General features: G+C 37.6%; 1 long non-coding RNA gene across 1 annotated transcript in view; it reads right to left on the bottom strand.

Moving 5' to 3' along the window:
- Positions 1–20,781, bottom strand: part of LOC123798053 (uncharacterized) — a 70,174-nt gene extending 49,393 nt beyond the window's left edge. The window contains exon 1 of the long non-coding RNA XR_006781164.2: positions 20,658–20,781. This is a non-coding gene — a long non-coding RNA (uncharacterized LOC123798053). The remainder of the gene's footprint in view (positions 1–20,657) is intronic.
- Positions 20,782–22,798: the final 2,017 nt, after the last annotated feature.

The following is a 22,798-nucleotide window of genomic DNA, read 5'->3' as shown; positions in this document are numbered from 1 at the left end:
TTTCAACCTCTAGCTATCCTTAAGGCTCAGGTTGAGCACCAAGTTGAGGCAAAGGCAAAGTGATAAAGGACCTGACCAGGCATTGAAGGAGATCCCAACTGCAAAGATTGGGAGAGTTTTATTTTCCTTTCTTTAATTTTTTTTTGTCTCTTGGCCTTCAAGCAGTGAAGGTGAAAACTATTACAAATGCTGATGACACCAAATGTTGGCAAGCGTGTGGATCAATAGGAAGTCTCATCCTTTACTGGGGGGATATGAGGGGTACAGCCATTTTGGAAGACAGCTTGGCAGTTTCTTACAAAATTAAACATACATTTACCCTATGACCCAGCAATCATTTGTATTTACCCAGATGGTTAGAAACCTAGGTCCACACAAAACCTGGACACAGAGGTTTATGGCAGCTTTATTCATAATTCTCAAAAGTTAGAAGCAATGAAGATGTTCCTCAGTAGGTTCATGAATAAATAAACGGTGGTATATCTAGATAATGGAATATTATTCCACACTGAAGAAATGAATAATCAAACCATAAAAAGACATGGAAGAAACTTAAATGCATATTACTAAGTAGAAGAGGAAAATCTGAAAAGGTTTCATACTGTACGATTTCAACTAAATGACATTCTGGAAAAGGCAAAACCATGGAGACGGCAAAACGATCAGTCGTGGCCAAGAGTTAGGGGGAAGGGAAGGATGAATAGCGCACGGAGGATTTGTAGGGCAATGAAACTACACTATAATGGTGGATACGTGTTCTTATACATCTGTCAAAAGCCATAGAATTTACATCAGGCGAGAACCCTGTGTAAACTGTGGACTGTGGGTAAGAATGTGTCAGTGTGGGTTCATGATCATAACAAACTACTCTCACATGTGAGACTTTGATAGTAGGATCAGGGGTAAATGCGGCCTCTGTGTTTTCTGCTCAATTTTGCTGTAGACCTAAAACAGTCCTAAAAATAAAGTCTATTTTTTTTTAAATGTGGTGGTGAGAGATGAAGAGTAATATATAAAAGATTCACGTTCTGAAGAGTAGAAAGAATGCAACTAAAAGTCAGTGGAACAAGCAGATATAAAATGGAAATATAATAAGACAATTAATTGTTATATAGGCCATAAGAAGCAGCCAAAATATATTATTAAAAACTGACAAAAAGACATTAAAAGGTTAAATTGAAAAAGCAGAGCAATAGGGGGCACCTGGGTGGCACAGCAGTTAAGCGTCTGCCTTCGGCTCAGGGCATGATCCCGGCGTTGTGGGATCGAGCCCCACATCAGGCTCCTCCGCTATGAGCCTGCTTCTTCCTCTCCCACTCCCCCTGCTTGTGTTCCCTCTCTCGCTGGCTGTCTCTATCTCTGTCGAATAAATAAATAAAATCTTTAAAAAAAAAAAAAGCAGAGCAATAGGGGATAAAAATGTATAATTATAAAGGTAATCACTAGGGAAAAGGGTATAACCTAGATATAAAAGCATACTTTTTTAAAAAGGAGTGTTTAAATATTGATATCAAAGTTCAATTCAAGACAAAAAGTGGATATAATAAAAGAGAACAATTTGTTCTCAAATGCTAAAAATCACAATAGAGTTGAAACAGTCGTGACTATACAACAAACAACACAGTGACCATGGTTAAGAAGTAAAACTGCAGACGTTGCTAAGAAACATACACTAATAGAAGATTTTAACATACTACTTTTTATTTATTTATTTGAGAGAGAGAGACAGTGAGAGAGAGATTGGCAGTGAAGGGACAGGGGAAAAAAGAGAATCTCAAGCAGACTCTGCACTGATCATGGAGCCCAACGTGGGGCTCTATCTCAGCACCCTGAGATCATGACCTGACCTGAAATCAAGAGTCAGATGCTTAACTGACTGAGCCACCCAGGAGCCCCAGCATACTACTTTTAATACAAGAACAAGTTAAGGGCACAAAAAGTAAGCATGAATATGGAAAATTTTGACAATATAATCAATAACATAGATTCTGTGTGTATTTGTGTGTATCTAAACTTTATACCTTTGGGACACCTGGGTGGCTCAGTTGCTTAAGTGGTCATCTTTGGCTCAAGTCATGATGATCCCAGGGTCCTGGGATCAAGTCCCAGCATCGGGCTCCCTGCTCCATAGAGAGCCTGCCTGTCACTCCCCCTGCTTGTTCTCTCTCTCTCTGACAAATAAATAAAATCTTTAAACTTTATACCTTCACAGCAGAGAAAAATCCTCCTTAACAACACAGGAAATATTCACAATTTTTTATTATATATGCTGCTATAAAGAAGGCACCAATGAATTCCATAAACTAGAAATATTACAAACAATACTCTGTTCTAAACAAAATAAAACTCGAAATTAATAACAAAAGTTTTACAGTTCTTTCTATATAGAAATTAAAAAAAAAACATATTGAACAACTCCTGCATGAAATGCAAAAACAAACCAAAATGATAGAATTTCTCAAAAGTAATAAAGTGACAATTTTATGTATCATAACCTCTGGGCTATATTGAAAACAGTAATCAGATGAAAATTCATAAACTGAAACTCATGTCAATTAAAATAGAAAAATAAACTAAATGAATTAAATTCTCCAATTAAAGGCAAGAAAACAACAATAAAGTAACCCAAAGAAAACCACAGGAAGGGAATAATAAAAACCAAAAATTAATGAGTGAAAATACAATTTTCATGTGTCTATACATATACAAAGTAATAAAAAGCAATCAAAAGGAGCAAACTACTGATATATGCAATAATATGGATGAATGTCAAAAACATTAGATTGCCTGAAAGAGACATGAAATAAAAGGGAACTCTAACCTATAGATGTGGATAGCAGGTTACTGTTTGCCTGGGTTTGAGGGTGAGGCTGGAGACCCACTGCAGAGGGCATGCGGAAATTCTTTGGAGTAATGGAACTGTTCTATAATTTGATGGTATGGTGGTTGCATGGGTATTTACACTTGTCAGAACTCACTGAATTGCACTCTAAAAATGAATGCCTTTATACATGTAAATTATACCTCAGTTTGATTTAACAAAAGAACCCATGTATCTATGCTGATACAAATATAATAAACAAAGAGAGGTGACATAGTTCTAAAGTACCTCCAACAAATTACTTGGTAATTACAAAGAGGACAAAAACCCCCCACACTTTCTAAAGGAGAAACAAGGCAAACTCCACTTTAACCTAGTATCAAAGTTAACATCACTACTAAAGGGACAAACCAACATCACACGTCTGCTGATACGGAGCACTGAGGACATATCACACCTGTCACACACCTATTTTGATCTTATAAAAATATCAAACATTAAAAAGATAACAGACAGCTGTTTTTAGAAACATTAATTGCCTAAAACCAAACATTCGATACCAAAACTGATATAAAGCACTAAAGCATATTAAAGTACCGGTTTAATAAAGATGGAATTACTATGCTGTCTTCCTCACCAGATACATGTCCCCTAAATAAACATGTATTCCTCGTTGCTCTAAAGAACCTTTACATTCTTCATATATTGAATATAATCAGGTGGGAATATCAGACAAACTCACTGAGCTCAATTCTACAAAATATCTAGCTTCTACTCTTAAGAAACAATAAGGTTCATGAAAGACAAATATTCAAAACTGTTCCAGATTAAAGAGATATGACAACCAAACTTAATGTGTGGTTCTGCATCCTAGATTAGACAATACATATGTACACATATTCATAAACATATATTCAGCTATCTGTTACATTTAAGACAATTGGTAAAATTTTTACGAAGTCTGTAGATTCAATAGTATTATACCAATATAACATTCTTGAGTTTGGTCATTGTTCTCTAGTCTATAAGAGTGCTCTTGTCATTAGGTAATATACATTAAAGTATCTTAGGATAAAGTGGTATCATGCCTGTAACATACTATCAAAGGGCTCAGAAAAAGTAATTGTGTGTGTATGTGTGTTTGTGAGTATACCTATGTATTCAGAAAATGATGAAGCAAATGTGGTAAATGTTAGCAACTGAGAAGTCTGGGTGAGGAGTAAATGAGAGTTGTTTGAATTGTTACAATTATTCTAGAAGTTTGAAATTATTTCAAAATAAAAAGTCACAAATAATTAAAAAACACATATTAAGTATGTAGTAATAAATGGTACAATATTAGTTTGGAGAATATGGATATGCAGCAGGTTGTAAGAATAACCCATTCCAATAAACCATTTCGTTGGTTGGAAGTAAGAAAAAAATGTAAATAGAATGGACCCTTTCCCAATGTCTACGGTTCTCCATGATTCACTGAAATAGAATGTTCTGAGCATTTCAAGGCAGTACCTGACCCATTCTCTCTTCCTTATTCATCTCTTCTGAAGCCACGTTTCAATATTGTCTCATGAGGTTCTCTTGAGGTTTGAGTTACTGTACTTCTTTCTACCTTGGTGTAATAGAACCTTCATCAATTCGTGGTAAAAGACAGGATCGTGAAATCTCTAAGCAGAGAAGCTTCTATTTAAGACAGTGGATTTCTAGATAAGCATCTTAATTTGAGGTACTACAAGTGAACAATTTATATTGTTATTTTAGTAGTATATCTTGGATTTCTGACACAAACCTATGTAAATATAATAAATTATCAAACATTAAAATATATAACAGGTGTATGTTTTTAGCATTAACTGCCTAAAACAATTGTTAGAAAAACTAACAATATGCTACATATTACAGCAGCCGTTTAATACAGAGAGAATTAACACATGTCTTACCTACCAGTTACATATGCCAATGGTCTAAGGATCCTAAAGTGTACTCAAAATTATCATCAGGTGCCTCAAAAATTTCATTGTCAATTTGATTTTCATGAATATGTCTAAAATCATTTGGATGATGAGTTCTGAGAGAGGGGAAGATTCTGTAGCTGTTATTTCTTCTTCAATAATTTCTTACTTTATAGACAATTAAATACTTGAAGTAAGCAATAGCATCTCCATTAATAATTTCAGAAAACTGTTGTGGAAATTCTTCAGCGTATCTATTTGTAGCTTCTCCCTAGACTTTGTGGTTATTCTGGTCAAAATTTCTAAGATCATCAAATACTCATTCTCACAATAACTGCTAATTTCTAAACAAAGCAAAAGACAGCTTTGTTGGAAGACGGATTCAGCTAGCCTAACCAAGCATCCATGGAAAATTATGTTTTCCATATGATTACATGACTCATCACGTTATCTTATCACCATTTATTTAATTGATCAGAACCAGTTAACTTCATTAGACATTGGCTTAGTGCCCACATTGGTCACTTTCACTGGCAATTGTAAATACAGGTGTGAGTATCACTGCAGAGGTTTTCAGAACCATAGTGTAGCAGTCACCTGCTTTGACCTACTGGCAACTATCAATGGTAGGATAAGAAAGTTCACATCAAAAATGACCATGCATTAAGAATAAATAAACCAATCCACCAGTATTATTAGTATTTATTGGTTCTCTTATTACACACAGTCTTTAAAACAGCTGGATGCTAAAAGGGCTTTCAAAAAAATGAGAAACACTGCACATAATACATTTCAGACAGACCCTGCTTCTTCCCAGGACTGCCTTTTTTCAATAATTTTCCAGTAGGAACTTCTAGGAAATGGAGACTATGGGCAAAGAACTAAGCACTTACAACATTAGCACAGAAGCAATTCCAAAGGGTTTACATTTGAGATAACTGTTAAGAGCATAAAATCGATTTATCTGGTTTCAAAATCAGTCTCAATCAGTTACTTGTCATTTAGCCCTTGGGCTAGTTCCCTGACTTCACTGAGGCTCAGTTTCTTTACCTGCATAATGGGAATATTATGCCTTATAGGGCTGTTGTTTTTTATAGGAGTTAAACTCCATTTAACTCGTTTTTACTTTTTTAGGTTTTTTTCTTCTTTTTTCTAACCACAAAAGCAATAACAGAGTAAGAAGGGGGAGTAATAATAATATAGAAGAAATAATATATTGGTCGAGAGTTTAGGCTCTAGAGTTACAAATACCTGGTTTTAAAACCTGACTCTGACTTTCGACGGGATGCTGGGCACATTACTTCATCTCAGGCTTCTAATCTGTATAATATACATACATAAAACACAGTTAGTGAGAACTGTGGACATGGTAAATATTCAATAGAAAGTCACTTCAAAAAACATATTTTACTCTTAGAAAGTTTGTATGCCAAACAAGTAATCGATCATAGTATGAAATCAATATGCTATAAAAAAATAAGTACTGAAGAATTGGTTATAAACCATTTTGCCAAATGATTTGCGATGATGGTAGCACAGGTCCGCAGTCCCTTAACTAAACTTCTTGGGCCATGTTTCAGAATTCAGAATTACTCAGATCTTAGAAAGATAATATACAGCACAGTCTGCGTATTTCATACCTCCAGTGAGGTCTGAGGCAGCACCCCATAATTAAACATATTAATATTCTGTAGTGAAATGTATGAATATTCAAATTAAGTATAGCTTTAAAAAGATTATAAGTCGCCTCAGCTCAGCTGAGGTCAGAGTTTGCAGCCAAATGACTTGAAAGAAAGCTTTTAGTTTTCTGAGATTTAGAATTTCAGAATTGTAAATAGGGAATCATGGCTCTGTATTTGCATACCTACTAACAGAGCTGGGCATACAGAGAACTCTTTATGTACCTGTTAACTGGGTGATTGCCTGATATGAGAAAATTTTCATCAAAACATTCTTTTCTCTTCAAAGAGTCAAATTTGCACATCACCCACATTAAGTTCAGTGAGTCAGCTATGAACTCATATGCTTTTCTAGACAAAAAAGATCTGGTAGGACTAGGAAATGGGGCTACTGGTTCCCCAGCAGGTTGCCTCATTAGGAGATCTGTAATAGTTTTTAATGTCTGGATTGGGTTCTTGTTACGATATTCAGTAGTTTTGCTTCAGTTCTTCCCAGATTCTCAAAATACAAAGGAATACAGAAGTAAAAAGGATTTCATTAAAAAAGAAGGAGAAAGGCAGAGAGAGGAGGAAGAAAAAGAAAAAAAGGTGTCATCCACCCAGCTTTATTGGGACATTTGCAATTCAGAATTTACTCTCATGATAGTATTTCATAAATGCTTTGTCTTAATTGTTATATACGATTCTTCTTAATGCTATAAATATAATCCAAAACTGTGTAAACTTTATCTTTTTCAAGAAACACATATTCAAATAATTTTTTAGTTGTCATTGGTATGAAGAGTCTTCAGAAAATGTTTGTTTTAAACAAAAGATCAATAAATAAACATACTTTTGTTTGCTGCTCTGTTTTTCTGAATTTCCCCTAATTACTTAACTCTCCATGTATTTAATTAAGATGAGAAATGAGTAGAATGCTTTGATTGTCTGGGTGAAAGGTTTCATAATTATGCTGACCATTATTATTAATAATTACAAGAGTAATTCAGTATACCTTAATTTAGCATGTATTAAAATCAATGAGAAAACCACATACTGAGCCTGCAAAAATGTTATTTATAATCAATTGTAATTTCCTTGTCAGCAAATTTACTTTTATATTTGGCATACATACATTGAAAGCTATGGATATTTGAAGACCAGAGGCCAAAATTAAAATGATATAGCCCAATAGGCATTTTAAAAAGTGAAAATCATTTCTATTCATAAATGGATACTATCTCATCACTATCTAAAATCCCATATTCTAATTTGGCCAAAGTCACTTTAAGAAAGATAATCAATGAAGAAAGATAAATATTGGGAAAAATGTTATCTTTCAAATATTAAAGAGTTTTCCAGACGTCGCATAGTACTCCTGTCGATCCACCTATATGGGGTTTTTACTATCATCTTCCAGGGTAAATCAGAGCCAAGGAAGACCAGTCAATTTTAAACTTGACTATTCTCTGTCTAACTGATACCTCAAAAATCCATCAGATGGATTCAAGTGCTTTAAAAACAACAATAACAACAAACTGCTTTGTTTTCAAAGCCTCATGCTTTACCCACTACAACCAGTAAGAGTGATTACTAGGAACCATGTTCCATTCCTTTAGATAGGTTTCTCCAGGGCTAAGTTTCAACCTTAGTGAGACAAGAGCACGCTGTTACCACTGCTCTGACTGACCAGGCTGGGAAGCACTTCTTTATCACGCTTAAAACTGAGAAACAAAGCTTATCTTTTCCCAAACCAAAATAAATCACTCAATGTCCAGTTTGATGCTAACTACAAAAGATTTTACAAAAGAAGTCAACGGCCTCTCTGGGTTTGCTGAAGGAAAGGAAGCAACATTTAGTTCTTGTGAGTGCCAATTGCAAATGATTAATGAATCGACAGAAACTAACAGGAAAGGGAGTAAATCAACACAGAATCAAGTAGTCCAGATGTCGAAAGTCTGAGCAAATAGGCCTTTTGTTGTGATGTTTATGGAGGATTTTCCCAGGGAAGGTTACAAAGTACCATGACTGCGAATACTAGAGGTATGGAAACCCTTCCATTCACCTACAGGGAGGATGGTGTTCCTGCCAGATACAGGTAAAAGCATTGTCCTTCTGTGCTTGCTGATCTCGTTAGAGGAAATGAGGTGGTGTCTGGAGAATGTCTTCTCTCTACTCTAGTTCATGGGAGCAGGTGAAAAATCTTAGACTGCACAAAAAAAAATATTAAGGGAAGGTTGAGGGGAAAGTGTCCAGGAGGAACTCTAGAAGCTGAAACAGAATGAGCAGAATATAAACCATCTTAAAGTGAAGGGAAGAATGAGAAGAAAATCTGCATCTCTGTTTAAGATTCAAAAGTTTTACAGAAGTGTTAATAAGAAAGTCACAGGACCATATCCTCTGTTGAACATAAAGAGGGACTTCTTAGGCCCCAGCAGGAAACAATTTCTATTTTACGGATATAGGTGAGATCTTTTTGAGGAAAAGAAAGAAGACTATATTCGTACCAGTCATTATGAACCACCATTATTGGTCCGGCTAACCATCATTACCAGTAAACAGTGCTGTTCTGCAGACAGAGCGAAAAGACTGCAAACACTTACCTAGCACACAACCTGTGTGTTCCTCTAACTCACGAGAGTGAAAAATACCTCCAAAAGAAATTTGGATTGGCACCTTAATGCAAGAGTATTTAATGTAGGTCCACCAACACTATTCAGGCAAGTCAAAAATCCAACCCCACTCCCTGCCACACACATAGTATACTTTGTTAATCTGTGTGCATTGTTCTGAGAATCTTACAGCTTCCATCAAATTCTCAAATGATCCTTAAAGGGTCAGTAACCACCAATGTAATACCCTACTGATAAGGCCAGTGGGAGACGAAGAAAAAGCAGTGACCATCTATTTAGCTAAACCCAAGGAAAGGGCTTATTTTAGGGAATTCGCGCACGCACATGTCTCTGTGTGTATGTGTGTGTGTGTGTGTGTGTGTGTGTGTGTGTGTGTACAGGAGGAAAGAAAAATTGAGGCAGAGTCAAAAACATCCTTGTATTATATTGTTAGTATTAATAATCACACAATCCTTATCAGTTTTATATCAGAATAAAGAATTTTAGCACGTAAAAGGAAGAATGTCAAAGAGAACAGAACAGGGAGAACATGTGAAGTAGGGTATTTGCTGACTCATCAAAATGTCTTTAAATAGAAAGTTGAAGGAAAGAGAGAAAGCTGTTTTACAAGTCTATAAGCAGATACCAGGGGAGGTATCAGAGGAGAAATTTAAAGACCAAACTGTGGGGACACAGGGTTGTACAAATGTCCTCCAAATGTCATTGCTTTACAGAAATTGAATAATTACTAAAGAGCTCATATTTTGCTCCTTTTTCATTCAAGTGATGTACAATAAGCTAAGTTACTCAAAATCAAAGTTTTTGTCATGAAATGTTCATGTGAGATTCTTCTATATGGTTAGTGGACAGTAATCTTGCATTGAAAAACTTGTTGAGATTTAAACAAAATAAATCTTTTACAAAAAAAGTTTACAAAAAAAAGTATAATATTCACATGAGAGAGAAAGCAGATTTAATAAAATTCTATCTTGCATTTATCTTTTAAAAAATGCAAAGTGAATTTCAACATGGAAAGAGTAGGAGTACATATTATCAGAGATAACTAAAATCAAATACAATATGGATGAGAAGATAATTTCCTTCTGGAAAAATAAAATCTAGGAAACAGAACTTGTAGACAAGGTTAATCGTTTTTTAAATCCTCAAATTACAGAAACATTCAGAAGAGTATTACAATACTGAACACTATCAAATATCTCGATTTTCAGAAAGAAGAGATTATTGAATTCTGTACATACCGACTGTTTACACTGGCATTGTTCCCTGGCCAAAGTTCAGAGCAAGTTATTAGACAAATGGGTTATGAGTACACAGGGAAGAAAGTGGGGTTACTAATGACCATCATGAGTTCATGGGAAGTGATGCTGATGTGAACTGTCTTCGTTGTGACAGAGCTTGCTAATGCCCACCTGGAGACTTCAAATCTTCAAGCAGACTTTGAAGCTTTCTGATCCATATTTCTTCTCAATGAATGTGAGTGAATGCCTAGAAATTTCAGAAGGAAAGTCTGACTGCATTGGAAGGAATGAGAGCAGTTATGATAGTTAAAAGATCGAGAAGCACGGATAAACCGTGGGAACCTGGAAGCAACATAAACCAGACAGAGCAACATAAACCAGGCAGGCTCAGCATGACCCCTGCAGGACAGGTTGCTGTCAAAACAAGCAACCAGGATAGAAATGCAGTTTAGGTTACATAAATAATGTAATAAACTAGAGAATGGACAGATACTCAAGAAATAGATATGATTAGTGAAAAAGAACACATTGGTCATGACAGTGCAATCTTTCTCACACTCTGCCTTGCAGGGCTAAGCTACGAGGATGGATGTAATGACCCACCAAGCTCCTTGGTTCTGTGACCTTTAAACTTTCATACTTGGGGCTATGTAACCTCTAGATTTGGACTCAAAACAGAGACTACAAACTCACCAACCCAGGGTAAGACAGCAAGAATGATGGGGATGCTGGCAAAGCAGGGGGCACATACCTCTCTCAGGGGGACAGATTTATTCTGCTCCAGCCTGTTGTCAGCAACAAAATAGGCCCAGGTGGTCAGATCTTCCAACTGTTCAACAGAGGCTGAAATCTATATTTTTTTATACGCAATCTACTGACTTCTTAAAATATTGGCAATTAATTTAATATTTAAAAAATAATTGTGTAAATGATAGAAAAAACATGAATGTGTGAAGTATATGTTAACAATTTGCTCTAGACATTCTTTGTTATGAGAGATGTAAAAAACTCTAGGCATAGACTCCACTAAGCCTTCATGTTAGTGCTACTTTTTTTTTTTTTTTTTTAGATTTTATTTATTTGAGAGAAAAAGAGTGCTAGCAAGAGAGCACAAGCAGGGGGAGTGGCAGAAGGAGAGGGAGAAGCAGACTCCCCACTGAGCCGGGAGCCTGACTGGGGGGAGGCGGGGCTCAATCCAAGGACCCTGGGATCAACCTGAGCCAAAGGCAGACTCTTAATTGACTGAGCCACCCAGATGCCCCTACATTTATTTTTAAGTTTTTATTTAAATTCCAGTTAGTTAACATATAGTGCAATAACATTAGTGCTAGTTTGAACTTATTTTCACCATCTCTTTCTTTTCTTGAGACAAACATCTGGTGTGCCCTGACTCTACCAACCTGATTTCTACCCTGGTTCTCAGATCCTGTGGAGCTGGTCTGTCTCTTGCTCTTCAGTCTGCCTAAAGTCTTTCTCAAGACTGTGGAACTTCGCTGAACCTAAATTTCTGGAGATGTTCTCTATCATACAGTCTTCTCCATGGCCCACAGATGGACATTCGTCTCACTTCCAGGCCAGCATAGTTGCGTATTGGTACCAAACAATTGTCTACCCACCTAGTGATTCTGATACCTGGAGCATGGATTAGGATCACTTGGTAAGGTTGGTCAAGTTGTACCAGGTATGCCATTCATGCCACAATCTCCCTCTGTTTGTAACTTATTTTGAGAATTTTCTGGCAGAAGGGAGTAAAAGGTCATGGGGTGGGGACGTCTCTTTCTAATTCACACAAAGGCATCAAATGGGATTGATATGGACTTCCCTACTATTGCAAACCCAATTTCCCTGTAGATTCTATTGTAAAGTGTGTTAAAGTTGGATTGGCTATAATTAACAGAAATGAATTCAAACCGGCCTTAGTAATATTGAAAATAATAATAATATGTCAGGAAATCCCAGAAGGAATGCAGAATATGACAAAACAATCTAAAACACACACACACACACAATCTAAGCATACTATAAATACCTTAAACCACCTCACTGAAATGACTGGGGGAAACGGTGGTGACCCAAGTAACTTCGGAAATGAGCAGTCTATAAGACTAAAGGCAAAACAAACTGTACATAAGGACTGCACTCTAGTTTATAAAATTATTTCCCATTGGGGATACAGGTTAACCATTCTGGTATTAAAATGCATTTGCAATGAAATTGAACAATTAAGTAAATGGATGGCAGATGGGAGAGCCAGATTTTTAACTATTAGAATACAACATTATAGGTAATCAAAGCAAAGACGATAGGATGATCCATGTGGTAATGCATCTAGAGGTGGACACATCAGTATAAACTCATATTCTGCTTAATACCGATACAGATGGTTTCATACAGAAATATTTGTAGAAACGCGCATGTACACAGGCTAGTATATACATATGCTTCCTTGTTCTGACAGCTGAGAGGGCCTGGAAGCAGTGATACCCCATCAGTAATGTGCACATCTAGTACCCAGATCTTGGTTTCTATTCCCCCCAAAAAGGAACTAGGTTTCCTTAGAGAAATAGCTGATTCGTGGACTGGGGCAGGAAATATGCAACATGACCCTGAAACATCTTGTAGTACCAGAAAGTACAAAAAGCATTAAATAAATAAATAAATAAATAAATAAATAAATAAATAAATATAAAAATAAATAAAAACTGAAAACACTACAATAAGGTTTTGTCAAAAGGACACAGAGGCCAACTGAAAGAGCTCCTATTGATCATATCTGGAACAATTGGAACACCTAAATAAATAAGTTATATTGGATTACAAACTACATGTAAAATAAATATCCATGGGGCCACATTACATGAATAATTGATGAATAGATAAATGAGAGAGAACAGAAAAATACCCCATGCAGAAGAATCCCAAATCATTTATGTACATACTCAGTCCTAAAAGAGGTAGAATGTCCTATTCTTTAAGTGTGGGCTATGCATAGTGACTTCTTTCTAAAGATGATAGTATAGAAAGGAGGGAGGGGAAGAGTAATCTTATAGTTGAGAAAGCTGACAAACATTACCTCGGCCAGGTGATTAAGGTCAATATTAGCAATATGCACCCTTGATACAATGTGAAAAAATGGCACATTACTGATGGCATGTACCCTTCATATGGGGTGATAAAATGGCATTTTTACCTCTCTAGTCTTGCTGTAAAAAATGCATAAAATCAGTTTAATGATGGTGAAAATAGGACAGCAGAAGTGTGAGACATTCTAAGAAATACTGGATTAGTACTCCCCCAAACAGTCAAGGTCATCAAAAACAAAGAGTCTGAGAAAAAGCCAGGAGGAGCCTAAAAAGACATGACAATCAAATGTAATAGGATATCCTGGAGGAGATTCTGGAACAGAAAAAGCACCTTAGTTAAAAACTAAGGGAATGTGAATAAACTGTTGACTTTAGTTAATAGCAATGTAATAAATGTATCATTATTAATAACTGGGCAAAATGGGTATGAGGTATGCAATAACTCTCTGTACTTTGTATTTTAAACTATTCCAAATTAAAATTTTTATTTAAAAAACAAACACATGATTCTAAGGATACAGGATAGATTACTGAAGGCAAGGGAGACATAACAATCAGACCTCAAGAAAAGCGTGATGAAGTAGCGCTCAGGGGACTTCAGTATAGGAGCTTCTGATTTCATCTGGTTTACTGCCAGTAACATAATTCAGCCGCCAGCCTCTGCCTCTCTCTTGTCAGAATTCCTAATTCCCAGAAAAGGAAATTTGATCCGTTTGCATAAGTCAGATAACCAAACTAGACGTAAGTGGCCATAGCTCAGAGAGTAGCAGTTTGATGACATGACTTCATTTGTTATATTGTAAACAGATCAGAGAAATAGGGAATGTATGGGTCCGTTATCCAAGAGTCCATTCTTCAAGGAGGCTTGAAAGAAGGCTATACAAACAGAACTGGGTTGAGCTATACCCATACCCAGATGGAAGGATAAAGGAAAGCAATTAGCATTTCAATTCTGCTTTACCATTTTTGGCTTTGTATGTCACTTAAGGTTCAGGTTAAGTGCTACAACAATAAAAGTAAAAAAAAAAAAAAATCTACCCTCTCGACAAAATGGAAGTTTATTTTTCTCACACATAACAAACCAAATGTGATTAGGTGATTAGTACAAATCTGGTGGGTGGTCCTGCCACTCTCAGCACTTGGCTTTCAACTCTAGACCCAAGGCAGTTTATTTTTTTGCCACCATTTCCTAGCTGGTGTGGAAGGGTTAAAAGGAATAGAGAGCAAGAAGCTAGAAGCAGGGGGAGGAGGAGGAAGAGAAATTGCACATATCACTTCCATTCATTCCCTATCTCACCCCCACTCCCTACCAGAATATTCATTCTACATATGATAGGCCATGACTAACCGCCAAAGAAGGCTAGGCAGTACAGTCTTTAGCCACACGGCCATACACCAGCTAAAACTTACAGAATTCTATTACAGAAAGGAAGAAAAAGACAATTAATACTGGGGATCATTAATTATCTTTTCCACAACCAAAAATGAAACTTTTACCACCGTGTATAATTCCATATCAATTAACTCACCTTACTAATATGTTATGAATCTCCACCACCTTTGTTTAAAAGATATCCAGTGAAAACTTCTATTTTATTCCAGTATTTTTATAGGCTTTATGATTAGCCTATCATATAGCTCGAGTTGGAATGATTTAATAGACATTATTGTACTCCGTGCTACAGGGTACAGGTAAATGCCACAGGTGTTGGGGCTGCTCCCCAGGGTGACACTTGAGAAACTTCTGGGAGCATGAATCAATTCATTGCCTCATTAGATAGGGTTACTGGTAAGATAATTCATATTGATCAAGAATTCTTACATCTATCCTATCAACTGCTTCTGCACCTTGAGAGAACAGTATGCCGTCGAGCAGCACCCTGTCAGGGACACCTAAATCGACAGAGGACTGTCACATCCTGGTTGGCTGATGTGCCTGAGAATTTGAAGGGCTCATGAGGAAGTATAAGACACCTAGAAAAGAACCCATGAGAAATAGCTCTGAAATGAAGACAAAGTTTGCATTTTGTTGACTTGCTCTTTTGACTTTTCTTATCTTCTGTGCCAGGGACCTCACTGCTCACGCTGGAATGGGTGCTGTGATGATAATCAGAATGTTAAATCATGAGAAGATTAAACTGAGGGTTTCAGAGGGGCGGGGGTGGGGGGATGGGCTAGCCCGGTGAGGGGTATTAAGGAGGGCATGTATTGCACGGAGCACTGGGTGTTATATGCAAACAATGAATCGTGGAACACTACATCAAAAACTAATGATGTACTGTATGGTGACTAACATAACATAATAAAAAATTTTTTAAAAATCGTGAGAAGATTATTATGAATGATCTTACATGATATATAGAGAGATTTGTTCTAAATAAACTTGTGCACGTTTACTCCTTTGAATTATGCTTTGAAATGCTATCACATACTCTCTTGATGCCAACACACACCCTAAGGTCAGTAGATCCTTCTAAGATTTCCAAGAAAGCCATGACTATGGTCTGTGACATGGAGAGGGGGTTGGGGGTATGAATAGACTTTCAAGTCAATGTGTCAGTCAAAGGTTAAAAACAAACAAAAGAACAAAGAAACAACAAAAATATACAGAAGGTCAGAAAGAAGGGAGTGGGGAGGAAAAGGAAAAGCCAAGCAAAGTGCCTGGCTGGACATGACTAAACCATGTTTTAATTCAGACGAGGTGAGAGTGCTCAATTCCTACCAACATTTAATTCTTACGCTCTTTCACGAGACTGGACCGCAAGTTTCTACAAGGATAAAGACCACAATTTTACATTTCTTTTAAACATCCTCTCCTGACCTGACTACACTGCTGAGCTTCCACATTCTTCACACAAAAATTACTTGATGAATGTATTTTACTTCAGAAAATCCAAAATTGAACATTTCTTCTATCATAAAGACTACCTGATGACTTATTTTACTTCCCCCCCTACTTTTCAATAATTTGTGGGCTGTAGTTGAGATGCAACCAATAGTAAGCCAGTGCTTGTAATTGCAAAATCCACCTGAATGAGAAAAATTAAAAACAAAAGCACTAATTAAATTTAATTAAGTTAGACAGACTAGACTGATCATCCCGCTTCATTTACTGAATTATTTGAGCTTGAGGAAATGGTAACTCATTAAGCATTTCACATCGCACTTCAGTAATAGCTAACAGATACTGTTCCCTCCATATCATGATTGTAACAGGAAAAAAAAAAGATAAAAAGAATTGAGATAGAACTGAAACTTGAAACAAAATTTCATGGAGATTAAGAAAAAAGACCAAGTGTCACTTAGAAATAGACATAAGGACCTTAGAGTGATGCATTCTTCCATTCTTTAGCATCTAGAGAATTTTGTACTTAGCAGTGGGGAAAAGTTATAGAAGAGAATAAGATGTGGCTTTTTCCCCCCTCAGATCAGATTTACTAATTTATCTCAGAGGTTTTTCTCCAGAGTTTGGTAGAGAGGTCAAACATAGCTACATAATCCAGTAGTTTCCATCACTCTGTGTGTGTGTGTGTGTGTGTGTGTGTGTGTATACACACACACACACACACATTGTTTGGGTACAAGTAACAAAACACAACCCTGGCTACATGAAGAAAACTGTGGAAACAAGAGTATATCAGAAGGCTCCTAAAATCAAATGAAAAGCTAAGAAAATATCTAGCTTAGAAATTGGCAGGAACCAGAGCTTTTCTGCAGCTCACCGAGCAGGCAGCTCTCCACGGTCTCTTTACAAAAGAATGAGCTCCAACTATGTTCTGTCTTTATGTCACTCAAATCAACATTCAAATCCCAGAGAGAAAAGTCCTGTGGACCTGGCTTAGTCTCATTAGAAGGGCCAGGACACCTTGGAGAAAATTACACCAAGCTGTATACAGTAAGAAGACAAGTAATCCCCCCACACATGCACACCTCCAAAATTTGGGATCCTATTACTAAAACAATGAATGTCAGATCATTCTAAAATGACAGACATCTACTACAACCACTAAAGTCTGAATCAGCCCCATCCCCCAAATGGTGGTGGGCCTAGCGATGAGCATAAAATCCAAGCTGGATCAACCAGGGTCCTTCACAGAGACTTTTGTACATAAGTCTGCTTCCTGTGGGGTTGTTAGCCTGAATGATGCAAGTATAAAACAGTCACAGCCTCTTGACGTCTCCCACATGGAAAGACTTTCTATGGTAAGGAGGATAGACCACAGAGGAAAACAAAAAGACAGGAGGAAAAGGGGAGTAGAAGAAACTGAAAAATACCCTACATCATGTGAGTTTCTGACACTGATATGACCACAGACTTAGCAGCTCTTTTCAGCTCCCATTTGTGGTGGGACGAGGGGGGTGTTAGGATTAAAGTACTTTGAGTTGAGATTTTGTCACTTATTCCCATAAGAAATCTAACTAATGAACCACTTTATAAAATAGCTATTCCCAAACACTGGTCATTTCAGGCATCCTATCTACTTACAACCTTCCCAGTTTTTGTAGATGTTCTTACTAAGTGATAACAGAAAAAGGAAAAAAAAAGTCTATCATGTGAAACCTCCAACTTCTTGGACCATTCTAATACTAGCATGTGCTCGAACCTGTTCTATCTACTACTATTCTTCTCCTCTTTGGTACAACCTCAAGGGGAAAATTACCAACTTCCTTTCCCAAACTGAAGTTCAACCCCTTCGTTCATTCATTTCTTCAATTAACATGCATTGCACATTTGTTACTACTCACGTGACAATGACTTTGGCTTTGGAGCTAGGAGGATTAAGCCCATTCCTACTCTCAAGAAACCCACTGCCTAGTAAAGCATACATACATAGAAATGGGCAATTGATTGTTATTTGTGTTAAATGAGGTGATAAAGACATGCAAAGGGCATGTGGGAAGCAAAGACAGTTCGCTAACCAAACACGTAAAGGAAGGACGTAGTAGTATCTAGGAAGACCTGATAGAAGAGAGACATGTTAAAGGCAGGAGGTAAAATAGGCATAAAGAATATTCCCAACACAGACACCCAGTCTAGAGGGCATAGAGAAAACATTGGTATGGTGTATGCAGAGATCCATAGTCCCAAGCGAGTGACAAAGCAAGGTTGAATCAGAGCACCAAGAAATGAGACCTTTTACGGCCATTGTAATGAATACAACTGAGGGCCTAGCATGTGAAGGGGCATAACAGAGGATTTAAACAAAAACATGACTTGATAAAATTTATGCTTTATAAAATCACCCTGGATGGCCTGTGAAGAAAGGCTCTAGAGAGGTAAGGGCTAAAGCAGATAAATCAGGAGGATATTTCCAGAATATTACTGGAGAAACAATGTTGCTTGGACAAGGGTGAATGTGGCAAGAAACATTTTGAAGAAAGAGCTAACAAGTTTGGTTAACGGATTAGACAAGTAAAGGAGAGGAAGCTAGAATGACACCAACATTTTTGGCCTGAGCAACGGGGGAAATGGAGATAGAACTTATTGGGCTGGAGAAGACAGGAAGAGAAACAGTTTCTAGGAGAAAACAAAGACCTCATTCATAACCACCATATGATAAAGATGATAATTAGACATTCAAATAGAGATACCATGTAGGCAGTTGGACATCGAAGTCTGGATTAAGAGGAACGGTGAGAACTGAAGATATAAATTTAGAATGCATTAGCATACATACATCATTTCAAGGTATTCAGCTATGTGAGATCACACATGGAAAGAGTATAAAAAGAAAAGAAGTCTCAGGACACAGGAGCTTCAACATTCAGAGGTTGGAAAGAAGGATCTAGCAAAGGAAACAGAGAAGGAAGAGCTGCCAATGATATCCAAGGAACATCGGAAAGAAATAGGTGAGAATACGTTTCTAGGAAGAAGGAGTAATCAAATGCTGCTGAAAACTTGATTTTCAAATTTAGGGTCGAAAACCGTTTTCAGCAATTCCATTCTATGTCCCTCTGGCCTTAACCCTTATTCTGTCTCCAGCGTAGCCCTGCCTTCTGGCAACAGCTGGTTCCCTCCTAGCAATCAGGAAAGTAGCCCTTTTCAGTTTTAGCATCTCTTCCTAAAGATAGGGTAACTAAATCACATTTAATATGTATCAGGGGGCAATGGTTTAATAGTGCAAGAGAAAGCAGAAGCAAAGAAAAACAGTCTTGAAAAGCAATTACCTTGGACATAAAATTATAAGTTGTTTAAATCAGGTGAAAAATTTTGCAATCGTTTATGCTTTTCTAATTTTCTTGCCTCTACAACTCAGCGCGGCAGCATTACACACAGCTCAGGGAGTACCCCAATTTAGGAGCTTGAGTGCTTCCCGTTTTGAAAGTAATTCTGATTGATGGTATTAATATTATAATATTGCATCAGAAAAGCTATCAAATATTCATTTTTAAGTATTTGTAACCCCAATTTTCATTACATGGAATGACAATAAAGATTGCCTAGGACAATACTAGCAATTTTACAAATAAATTCCAAGATTGATCAAGAGTTGTGCTGATTTAACTTTGAAAGCAGAGACCGGGTCATCATGTCAGTTAAAGTAGTTCTAAAAGTGTGGTCCCTGGAGCAGAAGCAGTGGCCTCACCTGGGAACCTGTTAGAAATGTGAATTCACAGGCCCCGCCCCAAATCCACTGAACCCTACGCTCTGGGTAGAGGCCAGCCACCGCTGTTTTTTCACAAGCTCCCCCATTGATTACAATGTACAGAAGAGTCTGAAAAGCATGGAGTGAAATACGGGGAAGGGGGAGGGCAAGGGACCCAGGGGAGGAGGACTAGAAGGGGTGAGAGGAAGAGAGAAAGGAGAGAAGAGAGAATGGGACAAGACAGAGAGGGAAAACAAGAAAAATGGCAAGAAAGGCAGAACACTAAAGAGAGGGAATCATAGCTATCCTAAGATAGTAATAAGCGACTAGGGGTCTACCAATGAGAAGGGCATGAGAACTAACTCAGAGTACTGCTGTACGAACTGAGAAAATTAAAAATTAAACACTTTTCCAGGTACCCTGGCACCTAGTATCGGTAACATCTATATAAAATGACTGGTCACAAAACAGCACGATATGAAATTTGCTCAACACTGCCACGTCCTTAACCTTCATTGTTCACCATTATTAATAACTATTCCCATTTGTTGTCTCCAAGGCAAGTACTTCCTGGGAGTCCTATTCCGCATCTAATCCACCCCTTGGCTTACTTTAACTTGGCTTTCATTCTAGACATTTCACGACTTCCTTGAAATCCCCTTTACTGCCTGTATTGGAGCTCACCCACCTGAATTCCAACTACCAGAAGAAGTTGCAAGGGCACAGTTGAGGAATGGGGAGACTCAAGACTGCCACGGTGGAGGGTTCGCCAGCGAGACACGGTCTCGGCAAAGAATGATAGAGGAGATTGATATTTGTTCAAGCGGAGACAGGAACACTTTCGGTTTCAAAGAGAGAGCCAGAGAGAAGAGCAGCCAAATTGTTTTTTAGTATCGTTTGACTTCCTTATGGAGACTTGAAGATTTCCTGGAGTTTTATTACCAACAGAAAACACCTGAGAGGCCAACTAATTCCAAAGATTCAGCTCTTCTTCGTTGTTTAATAAAAACCATAAAATCCAGCTGGCTAGGAAATTTAAAGATAAAGAAACAACTAATTAAACTTAATTGGGTCAGTCTGGGCAGGCTGATGACCCTGCTTGGCCTCAGGAGAATCTGATCTTGGATTCACTGAGCACAACTTGGCAAAGGAAAGCCTGAAGTCAAGACAGGTGCTATATTTTTGTCTGACTGGAGATGTAATTTTTAGTGAGGAACACGAAAAAGAGGTTAAAAAAGGAAACAGTATACTGGGATATGGCACAATCAACCACAAACAAGTCATTCCAGACCCATTCTATTTTCTCAGAGTGGAGCAGAGGGAATTATTATAATAATAAGACAACAGGCTTATTTTATAGGAGGCCCTGGATTTCCTTCACCTGAATTAACCAAATACATTTTATCAGGTTTTCTTTGCCAGTTCTCTCTTGCTTGCAACCCAGAAGAGAAATCGGAAAGAGCTTTGTGCAACGAATTGGGTACATGGATGAAGGCCCAGTTTGTTTGAGGAACCCACATCACAGTGCACCACGCGGAAGAGCTTCGATTCCTAGAATCTGAGGACGGTCTTACGCTCAGCACACATATGATGATCATTTATTCTGAAACCCTTTTTTTTGAATGTAGTAATAGTTAAACTGACTAATATTGGTTTGGATTGCATCAAGATAGAAATGGTTTTGCATACAGAAATTATTTTTCCTCCTAGGAGTCGACTTTAGAATTTCAGTCCTACATTTTATCTTATAAAAGAACTCAAAGAATTAATTGACTTTTCTTCAAGGATATATATAGATCCCAGGCTTCTCAAAATGATCTGTGGAACATCTGCATTTAATCCATTAGAATCATGGGTTAAGGGGCGCCTGGGTGGCACAGCGGTTAAAGCGCCTGCCTTCGGCTCAGGGCGTGATCCCGGTGTTCCGGGATCGAGCCCCACATCAGGCTCCTCCTCTGTGAGCCTGCTTCTTCCTCTCCCACTCCCCCTGCTTGTGTTCCCTCTCTCGCTGGCTGTCTCTATCTCTGTCAAATAAATAAATAAAATATTAAAAAAAAAAAAAAAAAGAATCATGGGTTAAAAATAGTTTTTTAAGTCCCAACCCCGGCTACTAAATCAGAATCTATGGTAGCAGGTCCAGGGAAAATGTATGCTAAAAAAATGCTTCCCAGGTGGCTCTTAATAACTCTAAAACGTGAGAAACGTACTTCCGGTGTCTTGTTGAATGGCCAAGTAGTTAAGAGTTTGAACGCCAGTGCCGTCATGCCAAATGATGGTGTGACTTACGTTAGCCAAGCCATGTTACCTTTCTCTTGTGCCTTGTTAACTAAAATGAAGATATTAAGAGTATCTGTCCCAAAATGTTGTTGCAAAGATTAATACATGGAAAGTGTTTAGTACAGTAGCTGGCTCAATAAATCTTGGCTCCAGCTGTTATTAACAGTAACACTACCTAGATAAAAATAGTAAGTCATTTAAAAAAGTGGAGTCTCAACGAAATCCAAGTGGTGACCCTATTGTACTATTGCATTTTTGCAGTTTTTGCAACATGCTAACTGTTCTTCATTAAAAGCTAATTTTTAAAGTTTTTGAAACTTCTGGGGCGCCTGGCTGGCTCAGTCAGTAGAACATATGACTCTTTTTTTTTTTTTAATTTTACTTATTTATGTGACAGAGAGACAGCCAGCGAGAGAGGGAACACAGCAGGGGAGAGGGAGAGGAAGAAGCAGGCTCCCAGCGGAGGAGCCCAATGTGGGGCTCAATCCCATAACGCCGGGATCACGCCCTGAGCCGAAGGCAGACGCTTTAATGACTGCGCTACCCAGGTGC

The sequence above is a fragment of the Ursus americanus genome, chromosome 1, assembly GCF_024610735.1.
Source record: "Ursus americanus isolate L20-20 chromosome 1, mUrsAme1.1.p, whole genome shotgun sequence".
NCBI lineage: Eukaryota > Metazoa > Chordata > Mammalia > Carnivora > Ursidae > Ursus > Ursus americanus.
Note: the sequence above shows the minus strand (reverse complement) of the source record. Positions and strands in the feature narration are given on the sequence as shown.